This window comes from Colobus angolensis, unplaced genomic scaffold (assembly GCF_000951035.1).
Source record: "Colobus angolensis palliatus isolate OR3802 unplaced genomic scaffold, Cang.pa_1.0 Scaffold137, whole genome shotgun sequence".
Classification (NCBI taxonomy): Eukaryota; Metazoa; Chordata; class Mammalia; order Primates; family Cercopithecidae; genus Colobus; species Colobus angolensis.
In genome coordinates this window covers 1,498,806-1,510,521 of record NW_012114455.1, presented here as the reverse complement: position 1 = coordinate 1,510,521, position 11,716 = coordinate 1,498,806, and the positions used below count along the sequence as shown (strand labels likewise).

Below are 11,716 nucleotides of genomic sequence, written 5' to 3'. Positions count from 1 at the left end.
GAGATTGTCCTGCCTCAGCCTCCCGAGTAGCTGGGATTACGGGCGTGCACCACCATGCCCGGCTAATTTTGTATTTTTAGTAGAGACGGGGTTTCACCGTGTTGGCCAGGTGATTGTACCCGCTCGGCCTCCCAAAGTGCTGGCATTACAGGTGTGAGCCTCTGCACCCAGTCACTAATTTTTTTTTTTTAACCTGACGTTTTAACTCTTTTTGCATCTGTACCTGTAACAAAAGGGAAAAAAAAAAAAAAAAACTAGTGCTTGGGGATTACTGAGGATGAGATCTGTAAAAGCAAGAGGAGAGGCCCCTACCGTTCAATATCCTAGTCAATACCAAGCAAACGTATCTCAATTGGTCGAGTCCTGAGCATTGCATTTTCCACCTTAAACAGGTGCTAGTTGTCAAGTTCAACTTACACCATTTCTTAAATCCAGGATTCAGTGGGAGGGGATAAATGCTTAATCCTTTTCCTCCAAACACTTTGTGTTATCTCTTACTCTCCCTCTTTGCCTCAGGGCCTTTGTGCTACCTCTGAGGCACTTTGAATTTGTGGAAGAAAATGGAATGAACAAAGGAGGGAAGATGACAGAAGTAGGTTGTGGAGATTTGAGTGACTGCCTCTACACCTGCAATATCGTAACACTCCTTTAGTGCAGTGGTCCCAATTGTTTTGGCACTAGAGACGGGTTTCATGGAAGACAGTTTTTCCATGGTCAGAGAGGGCGTATGGTTTTGGGATGATTCAAGCGCATAACATGTATTGTGCACTTTATTTCTATTATTATTACGTTGTAACATATAATGAAATAATTATGCAACTCACTGTAATGTAGAATCAGTGGGACCCTGAGCTTCTTTTTCTGCAACTAGATGGTCCCATCTGGGGGTGATGGGAGTCAGTGACAGATCCTCAGGCATTAGATTCTCATAAGGAGCATGCAACCTAGATCCCTGGCTTGTGCAGTTCACAACAGGGTTCACGGTCCTAAGAGACTCTAACGCCCCTGTTCATCTGAGGGAAGGCAGAGCTCAGGCAGTAATGCCAGATGGGGAGTGGCTGTAAAAACAGATGAAGCTCCTACCACTCACCACCTGCTGTGAGGCCTGGTTCCTAGGTACCTGTCCGTGGCCTGTGGGTTGGGGACCTTTGTTTTAGTGCACATATTCTTAACATCGGAGCAAATTCAATATGCTCAGGTTTTACCTTTTGCCTGCATGACTTTTTCTCTGGCTTTGTATCTCCAATCTGTCTTAGAAACCAAAGAGTAGATGGAATCATTTTTCTTCCAGCTTTGAACATCAGCATACTCCTTATGGATCCCCCAATTCGTTTCTTTTTCTTTTTTTTAATTTTTTTTGAGACAGAGTCTCGCTCTGTAGGCCAGGCTGGGGTGCAGTGGCATGGTCTTGGCTCACTGCACCCTCCACCTCCCAGGTTCAAGTGATTTTCATGCCTCAGCCTCCTGAGTAGCTGGGACTACAGGTGTGCGCCACCACACCTAGCTAATTTTGTATTTTTAGCAGAGACGGGGTTTCACCATGTTGGCCAGGTGAACTCCTGACCTCAAGCGATCTGCCGGCCTCCACCTGCCAAACTGCTGGGATTTCCAGCGTGAGCCACCGTGCGTTGCCCCAATTAGTTTCTTGTTATCCTTTATATTAAATGTTGATCTTTGAAAACCTTTAATACATAGCAACTTGAAGGATCTACTCCTGCGTATTTCATATTTCAAATGGTATCTTGTGTTCTACCCAACCCTGGTTTTTTTGTGGATTATTTAGTCTTCCAATTTTTCTTAGATCTGATTTAATAATGCTTGTGGTTCCCAGAAATCTGAACCCAGGTCAAACTTTAAACAAGAAACTTTAACCAAGACCACTTAAAATACAGTATATAGAAGAAAATCTTACTCTGCAAACCAAATCTCATCTTAAAAATTTGTTATGGAAAATTTCAAACAAATTTTGAAAAGCCATACATAATGAAGCCCAGTGAACTCAATACCAGATTCAGCAATGATTAACTTATGACCCGTCTTGTTGCTTCTGTATCACTAACCACATACCTTGTCTTGTTTTGAAGCAAATACGAAGTATCTGAAATCTAAATATTTCAGTATAATCTCTGGAAAATTAAAGGACCTCTTAAAAGCATAACCATAATATTATTATCACACCTGAAGTACTTAATATGTTTTCTTGCTATCATCAAATATCCAGAGTTCAATTTTCTGCTTGTCTTTTTTTTTTTTAGTTTGCTTACCTGGGTCAGGATCCAGTCAAATCCACATGATATGTCAAATCCATATGTTCTTAAGCTTCTTTTATTCTTTAAATTCCTCCTCCATTTTTTTTTCCTTGCAATTTATTTGTCGAAGGAACCAGGTGATTGGTCCTGTACAGTCTCCCATAATCTGGATTTTGCTGATTACATCTAAGTGGTGTTGTTTAACATGGCTTCCTTACCTTTTGATTGCAACACAGCTCTCTTCCGTATGCTTTCCCTAATTAGGTGTTGTTGGTTTATCAACTCATCAACTTCTTTATGAACTCAAATATTGCTTTCAACTGGTTATATCTTCATGCTTAAGTTAACCGCTCCTTTTTTCTTTTTTTTTTTTGAAACAGAGTCTCGTTCTTGTCGCCCAGGCTGGAGTGCAATGACGTGATCTCGACCCACTGCAGCCTCCGCCTCCTGGGTTCAAGTGATTCTCCTGCCTCAGCCTCCTGAGTAGCTGGTATTACAGGCACGTGCCACCGTGCCTGGCTGATTTTGGTATTTTTATTAGAGACGGGGTTTTGCCATGTTGGCCAGGCTGGTCTTGACCTCAGGTGATCCACCCGCCTTGGCCTCCCAAAGTGTGGGGATTACAGGCGTGAGCCACCGCACCAGGCCAAGTTAACCACTCCTTTATGATATCTTTGCTTACCTCACCTCTTTGTTGACATTTTCAGACAAACTTTTCTTCAGCTATAGTCCTCCCTTATCTGACTGATTACATCCTGTCTCTAATATTTTCAATTCTTCTCTGTTTAAGTCTTCTCAGTATTGGAGGCAGAACAATAATGGCATAAAGAATAATAACATGAAAATAACCAGCTTTCCCTTGACACTGCTGCTCCCTTCTGTCAGCCTTTTTGCCCATTCTCTCTCCCCTATTTTCTTTGCTCAGTTGCTTCTTAAGTCCCTGCATTCTGGATTCTACCCTCATCAGTATATTCAGACTGTACTTTCAAAGGTCACCAGTGATCTTGATAGTCAACTCCAGTTGTCTTGCTCAGCCCTCATTCTTTTTTACTTCTTAAAAGTATTTGATAATCAATTCTGCAAATATTTAATGAACCCCCGTGGTAAGTACTGTGCTATGTCTTGGTGATTTGATAGTGAATAAAAAGACACAATTTCTGCTCTTATGGAGATTTTGGTCTGATAGAAATTGACACTGATCAAATAATCACAAATTACAGTTGTCCCTCAGTGTAATCTGGGTAGTGGTTTCAGGGCCCCTGCATACGCCAAAAATCCATGTGTACTTAAGTCCTGAAGTTAGACCTACAGAACCCACTTATATGAGAAGTTGGCCCTCTGTATACCCAGGTTTCACATTTCTCAAATACTGTATTTTCCATTGCCTTTTGTTGAAAAAAATTCACATGTAAGTGAACCTGTGAGTTCAAACTTGTGTTGTTCAAGGGGCAACTGTATTATAAAATTACAGTTGTGTTCAATGCTAAGGAGAGGCAAATGGTTCAATGAGAACATTTAATAATAGGGAGATTTGGCACAGTGTCACTGAACCAAGCACTGAAGGATAAGTAGGTGAAAGGACGTGGAGGGAAGTGAAGAGAGTGAAAGGAGTTTGCTAGGTAGCGGGAATAGCATACTCAAAGGTCTATGAGAATGGAAGAGTCAAGAAACATAAAGACCAGCAAAGAAAATAATGGTAGAGATGAGACTGAGAGATAGGCAAGGGTCAAATCATGCAGGTCCTGCAGGCCAAGGCAAGAGATTTGATAAGAGCTCTAGAAACTGAAGTATTTTAAGCAGGATTGGGGCTTGACTTCGTCAGATAAGGGCTATATATTCAGATTTGCATTTGAAATTATCTGTTGGCAGCACTGAGGAGAATGGATTTGAAGAGGGGAAGATTATATGTGAAGTCCAAGTGGGAGACAGTTACATTATTCCAGGTGGAAGACTGTGGTAGCTTAGGCTAGGAGGATAATAGCCAGAGATTTCAAGAAGGGGATAGAGATAGTTAGTTGCTAAAACTCATGATGACTTGAAATGGATTGACGGGTTGGGATGTGAAAGAGAGGCAGGTCATGGATTATTCATAGGATTCCTGTTTGCACAACTGGATTCTGTTTTCTGAGATAGGGAATACAGGAAGAAAAGCGTGTTTTGAGAGACAGAGTTAGATTTTGGGCATGTAGAATTTGAGATACCCTGGGGGCCTCCAGGTGGAGATAAAAGTAGGTAGAATATAAGCTCGTATTATGGTGTCATATTATCTAGGCACAAAATCTGCCTCCTCTACTCCCTGTTTGTGATAAGGACAAGTTATTAACCTACTTTGAAGAAGTAAAAAAGAATGAGGACTGAGCATGGAGCTTAGATGAAACATATGGCCTAATGATATGGATGTATGACTCATTTGCATATAGGTGGATGTGGTTTAAGTAAAGGGTAAGAACAAGGTCTTCCAGGGAGCAAGTACAGAATGAAAGAAGGCAGCCTGTGTGGTACCAAGTGTGTTCACTGCCCTCTCCTGAAACTCTCATTCGTGGAACTCTGAGGATACCTTGTCCTGGCTCTCCTCCCAGCTCTCTTCTGCCTCTCAACTATTGCTGTACCCCAAGTGTTGATCCTTTCTGTTTTTGTTTTTGTTTTTTTAAATCTTGGAGAGCTTAATGGTTTTGTTGCTTCTACTATCCATTTTATATGGAGTAGTTTCAAAATCTGTGTCTCTAGTCCTTACCTTTCTCCTGAGTTTCTAATATCTACCTTAGCTGTATTCTAGCGTCTCTACATAGATGTCTTTTCATCTTCCCGAATGCAACATATCTGAATTTTTTTTTTTTTTTTTTTGAGACAGAGTCTTGCTCTGTCGCCCAGGCTGGAGTGCAGTGGCGCGATCTCCGCTCACTGCAAGCTCCGCCTCCCGGGTTCACGCCATTCTCCTGCTTCAGCCTCCTGAGTAGCCGGTACTACAGGTGCCCGCCACCACGCCTGGCTAATTTTTTTGTATTTTTAGTAGAGACAGGGTTTCGCTGTGTTAGCAAGGATGGTCTCGATCTCCTGACCTCATGATCTGCCTGCCTCGGCCTCCCAAATATCTGAAATTTTTATTACTTATCTTTCCCCTCTGGATTCACCATGTGATTCCCCTGTTTGTGTCTGTGGTATTGATCACTCCCAACATTTAATCATTTTTTACTTTTTCTCATCCTCACTTTTCGAATAAACATTACATTATTAAGCTTTATTACTCTCCATTCCCTTTTTGCTACTAATTACTATTTCAGTCCTAATTATTTCATTCTTGGATTCTTTCAGTAACACATGTAATAATATGGGAGGACATGGTTATCAAAAGATACAATTACAGCAAATTTAGCTTCAAGTTCAAATTGGCTCTTACTTGTGATTCCAGAATCAAACAACACCTCATTTTATAAAATAGAATGAGTGTTCAGATGAAGTGAGCAGAAGAGTTTGGCTTCATAGGCAGAAAAGGGTAGAAGAAAGCAAAAATGGAGCAAAAAGCAGATTGGTCGGTTCAAAATTTTTTTCCTTATAATGTTAAAACAGGGAACATCCTCATCATGCTAGCTTAGGTAAACCGTACTCCTGATTGGCTGTTACGAATATTCTGTTTTTGGAAAACTGGCCTGTTTCAGATGTCAGTTTGATTATGTGGCACCTATATGAATGACTTCATTCTGGTTTGTTTGGTCTCTTGGGACCTAGTGCAGGAGGCTAGTCCAAACAATGGCCTCCCATACTTTGTTTACATGGCATAGTTACGAATATAAGCTCATATTATGGTGTCACATTATCTAGGCACAAATTCTGCCTTCTCTACTCCCTAGTTTGTGATAAGGACAAGTTACTTAGCCTCTCTTTGACTAAATTTTCTCACTTATAAAATGGGGATAATATGCTTGAGCATGGGAGGTAGAGGCTGTAGTGAGCTGTGATCACACCACTGCACTCTAGCCTGGGCGACATCTCACCTAGGCTAGAAATCTCACCTTTGAAACCTCCTAAATGAAAAGAGTGGCTTTTGAATGCTAGGGAGATGACTGGTTGCAGGGTGGGGGCTGGTCACCAGAAAGACCAAGGCATGATTAGAATTGGTTGGAACTTTCAGCCCTATGTCCCGGTCACCAGGGAGGGGAGAGAGGCTGCAGACTGAGTTGATCACCAATGACCAATGTAATCAATCATGCCTTTGCAATAAAGTTTCCATAAAAAGTTAAAAGGATAGCTTGTGGGGAGCTTCCGAATAGTTGAACATATAGAGGTTCCTTGAGGCAGAGTTGATTGCTTGGTGTGTGGGGAAATAACTCCCACACATGTCGTGTCGCAAGTGTTGTGTTGAGTGGTATGTGAGAGTGGAGGGAAAGAAGTTTCACTATTTCAATTTCTTTTATGGGGTTGTGGTGAGAATTAAATTAAAAAGTGCATGTTAGCACAGTGTCCAGAGAGGGCATGGAAGCTTCATACCCCCTCTCTCTCACATGCTTGCCCTGGGTACCTCTTCCAGCTAGCTGTTCATCTGTATCCTTTGTAATATCCTCCATAATTAATGAGTTGATGTAAGTAGAGTGTTTCCCTGAGTTCTGTGAACTGCTCTAGCAAGTTAATTGAATCCAAGGAGGCAGTTGTGGGGGCCCCCAATTTATTGCTGGTCGGTCAGAAGTATGGGTGACAATCTACTACTTGTGACTGGCATCTGAAGCGGGGGGAATTCTTGTGGGCTTGAGCCCTCAACCTGTGGGATCTGACCCTATTTCGAAGTAGATAGAATCACAATGGAACTAGAAGACACCCAGCTGATGTCCACTGCAGAGTTGATTGCTTGGTGTGTGGGGAAATAACTCCCACACATGTCGTGTCGCAAGTGTTGTATTGAGTGGTATGTGAGAGTGGAGGGGAAAAAAGTTTCACTAATTCAATTTCTTTTATGGGGTTGTGGTGAGAATTAAATTAAAAAGTGCATGTTAGCACAGTGTCTACCAAGTAATAATAGCTAAATACATTATAGATACTGTATAGTATTGTTATTTTTCATTCTTATTCTTATTAGATGAATAGCTCCCTGCCTTCCCTTATATCTCTTTTGGCTCAATCTATCCTACATCATTGCCAGATGAATCTTCCTAAAACTTTAATCAAGTTATATTGCTTAAGCACTTGCAGTAATTTATCTTTGCCAGAGTAAATTCAGTTTCCCTGGGTTCCTGCCCAACCTGGAGCCATCCTGCCTTTTCAGTCTTATTTCCCCTCTACTCAAGTCCTCTATTCTAGCTAGTTTTGTTTCTTTGCTGTCCTGAAAGCCACTTGGCTTATTTAACTCTGTGCCCTATACTGAATTCTTAGCTCCAACTCACCTCTTCTACCAAGCCGTGCCTAACTACCCTTAAGCCACTGGAATCTGACCATCTTTGAAATTTCTGTAGCACTTGCTTTTGTCATTTAACACCTACAACATTTAGATTGAGACTGTTATTATTCTGTTTAGTCTTATCTTTTCTTCTTGAGCTGCTCTTTCCCTTCCAATCATACTTTCTGATATTTCATAATGTGAGACCTTCACCAGTATGTTTACTAAACACTCAAATGTCAGCTGCGATGATGATGGACAATCAAAAATGTCTCCAGACATCACCAAATGTCCAGTCCACCGTGGGGTCAACAATATCCAGGATTGAGAATCAGCATCTAGTATTCACAACATCTAGCGTTACTACAGGATGATGATGATGAAGAGATGATGTATATTTCCACTGATAGTCATACAGGGCCTTCTCTGTTTATGTCTCTTTCCAGCAATCACAAAGGCAGTGTGTTATACAGGAAGCAGCAACAAAGGATCAGGAATCAGGAGACTAGAGTTCTAGTCTCAGTAATTTGCTTTCATAATTTGGATAAGTTAGTCTGTGTTTCAGCTATTTCACCTACAAAATCAATAGTTAAATGAGATATTGTTAATTGCTTTCAATTCTAAAATTCTTTTCTTCTTAAATCTGTTGTTTAACGGCAACTCAAGTTTGTTATTCTCAATTACTCTTATTTACATATTAAGCATTTTTACTTGTATTTTGCCTTACTGTTATTACTTTTCCAAGTATATGTGTCTTATTCTCTCAAGAATATCAAGCTTTTTGGGGCAGCATGTGTGTTATATTTGTTGTTATTCATAACATCTAGTATTGCTACATGTACAGTGAAAATCAAGTTTGGTTGAATTAATTTTGATTTATTTTCATTTTTGGTAATTTTAGCCTTTATCCCTCAGGAGAAAAACATTTAGTTATTTCCTTTCACTTAGTAATTTATTTCACTTAGTTCCTGTCCTGAAATTACTAATAATCAATGAGATTCCTCATTTGGGAGGGATAGAGTGAAAGATATTAATGTTGTAAATCAGGGTTTCTCAACCTCAGCACTATTGACATTTTTGTCTTGATACTTCTTCGTTGTGGGGGCTGTTCTGTGCATTTTAGGATGTTTGGCAGCATTCCTGGCCTCTACCCACTAGATGCAGCAGCACTCTTTCAATTGTGACCATCAAAAATGTCTCCTGACATCACCAAAAGTCTACTGTGGGAGTTACAACATCCAGGATTGTGAATCAACTATTTTAAATAAAAGGAAGACTAGATGCGCCAGATTGTGAATGAGGTTTTCTTGTATTTCTTCTTCTTCTTTTTTTAAAATTTTACTTTAAGTTCTGGGATACATGTGCAGAACATGCAGGTTTGTTACATAGGTATACATGTGCTACGGTGGTTTGCTGCACCCATCAACCCATCATCTAGATTTTAAGCCCTTCATGCATTAGGTATTTGTCCTAATGCTCTCCCTCCCCTTGCCCACCCTACCCCATGACAGGCGTCCATGTGTGATATTCCCCTCCCTGTGTCCATGTGTTCTCATTGTTCAGCTACCACTTATGAGTGAGAACATGCAGTGTTTGGTTTTCTGTCCCTGTGTTAGTTCGCTGAGAATGATGGTTTCCAGCTTCATCCATGTCTCTGCAAAGGACATGAACTCATGAATGAGGTTTTCTTTACATCATATTTCTTTGTATCTGGCTTACTTCTTAAATTTTTAGAAATAAGAGATCCTCTGTCACTTTACCCAATTATCTCCACTGGTAACATCTTTCAGAACCATGCTACAGTATCACACAAGGACATTAACGTTGATAAGGTCAAGATAAAGAACACGGTTCCCTCATGTTGCCAGTTTATATCCGCACCCAATGTCTTTCCACCCTGACTTCCTATTTAAATGGAATCATACAGTATAGAACTTTGGGGATTTTTTTTTCACTCAAAATTGTCTGGAGATTCATCCAGGTTGTTCTTTTCCACTGTTGAGCAGTATTCCATGGCATGGATGTATCACAGTTTGTTTAAACATTTACCCGCTGGGGGACATCTGGATTATTTCCACTTTTTTTTTTTTTTGCAATTGCGAACAGTCTTACTATAAACATTCACATACAGATTTTTGTGTGAATATGTTTTCAACTCTCTGGAATAAATGCCCAAGAGTACAATTGCCTGGCTATATGGTAGTTGCATGTTTAGTTTTAAAAGAAACTGCCAAACTAATTTATTTTCCATGTACATTTTATATTTCCATCAGTGGTGTATGAATGATCCAGTTTTTGTGCATCCTCGCCAGCATTTGATACTGTCAGCTTTTAATTTCAGCCACTCCCTAGGTATGTAGTAACATTTCATTGTGGTTTTAATTTACATTAAATTCAATGTAGCTAATAATGTTGAAAATCTCATGCATTGTCATTTGAATATTCTCTTTAGTGAACTGTTTCATGTCTTTTGCCCATTTTCTAATTTTATGTTTTTAATGTTGAATTTTGAGAGTTCTTTATATGTTCTAGATACTAGTCTTTTGCCAAACAGGTGGTATGAAAATACTTTCTCCTGATCTATAGGTTGTATTTTTATGCCCTTAGTAGAGCCTTTCCCCAAGCAAAACTTTTAAATTTTATTAAATCCAACTAATTAATTTTTCCTTTTATGGATCATACATTTAGTGGTAAGTCTAAGAACTCTTTACTTAGCTCTAAATCCCCAAAATTTTCTCATTTTTTTCTAAAAGTTTCATATAGTTTTACATTTTATATATTTAAGTCTGCGATCCATCCTGAGTTAATTTTTGTATAAGGTGGATATGGTTTGGGTGTGGTTTGTTTGTCTCCACCAAAACTCATGTTGAAATTTGATCCCCTATGTGGTGATGTTGGGCTGTGGGACCTAGTGGGAAGTGTTTGGGTTTTGGGGGTGGATCCCTCATGAAATGGCTTTGCATTCTCACTCTGGCAACACTGGATTAGTTCTCGCAAGAATGAATTAGTTCCCATAAGAGTTGGTTGTTATAAAGCCCAGATGCTCTTCAGGTTTTCTGTCTTTGTACCTGTTCTCTTCTCCTTTGACCTTTTCTGCCATGTTATGACACCTTCACCAGAAGCCAGGGGGGCCATGTCATTGAACTTCCAAGCCTGCAGAACCATGAGCTAAATAAACCTCTTTTCTTTCTAAATTACCCAATCTCAGGTATTTAGAGAATGGTTTACCCTTAGAGAATGGTTCTGGTTAACTTCTGGACTTAAAATCTCCTTGCTAATTAAGTACTGTTTTAACTGGGGGCAGAATGGGTACCTTAAAAGAACTTAGGGGCCTAATGGCGGTTTTCCTACTGATAGGGCAGTATCAGAACTAAAATTTGGCTTTGGAGGACATTTTACTTCTGATTGTTGAAGGCGGAGTTTTCCCATTCGCAGAAGTGGCATAAAGCCTGGTCTCTAGTATAGGGGTGCAAAAAGGGACGAGAATTGGGAGGCTAGAGTGTTACAGCAATGGATCGACAACGTGCCTCATGGAGAGGCTTCCTGTTCCACTAGGTGGCGCTATTGACCTAGAAATACCACGTGTTTCCCAGAGGAAGGGTAGAGAAATGATTATTGAGAGAGGCTTTTTGCTCCTAGAAAATGACAGAAAACAGCATTCCCTTGTGCTATATTCCCAGTTACTCTGGCATTCGCTAATCTTTCCTAACAGGACTATTTCCCTGTTTTCAAAGGGAATGCTTCCAGTTTTTGCCCATTCAGTATGTATTGGCTGTGGGTTTGTCATAAATAGCTCTTATTGTTTTGAAATACATCCCATTAATACCTAGTTTATTGAGAGTTTTTAGCATGAAGGGCTGTAAAATTTTGTCAAAGGCCTTTTCTGCATCTCTTGAGATAATCATGTGGTTTTTGTCTTTGGTGCTGTTTATGTGATGGATTACATGTATTGATTTGTGTATGTTGAACCAGCCTTGCATCCCAGGGATGAAGCCAGCTTGATCGTGGTGGATAAGCTTTTTGATGTGCTGCTGGATTCGGTTTGCCAGTATTTTACTGAGGATTCTGCATCGATGTTCATCAGGGATATTGGTCTAAAATT

The 11,716-nt window shown here is 40.1% G+C and overlaps 1 protein-coding gene across 1 annotated transcript in view; it reads right to left on the bottom strand.

Annotated features, from left to right (window-relative positions):
• Positions 1 to 2,855, bottom strand: part of HYLS1 (hydrolethalus syndrome 1) — a 15,813-nt gene extending 12,958 nt beyond the window's left edge. The window contains exon 1 of the mRNA XM_011934626.1: positions 2,468 to 2,855. The gene's annotated coding sequence lies outside the window, so the exon portion shown is untranslated. The remainder of the gene's footprint in view (positions 1 to 2,467) is intronic.
• Positions 2,856 to 11,716: the final 8,861 nt, after the last annotated feature.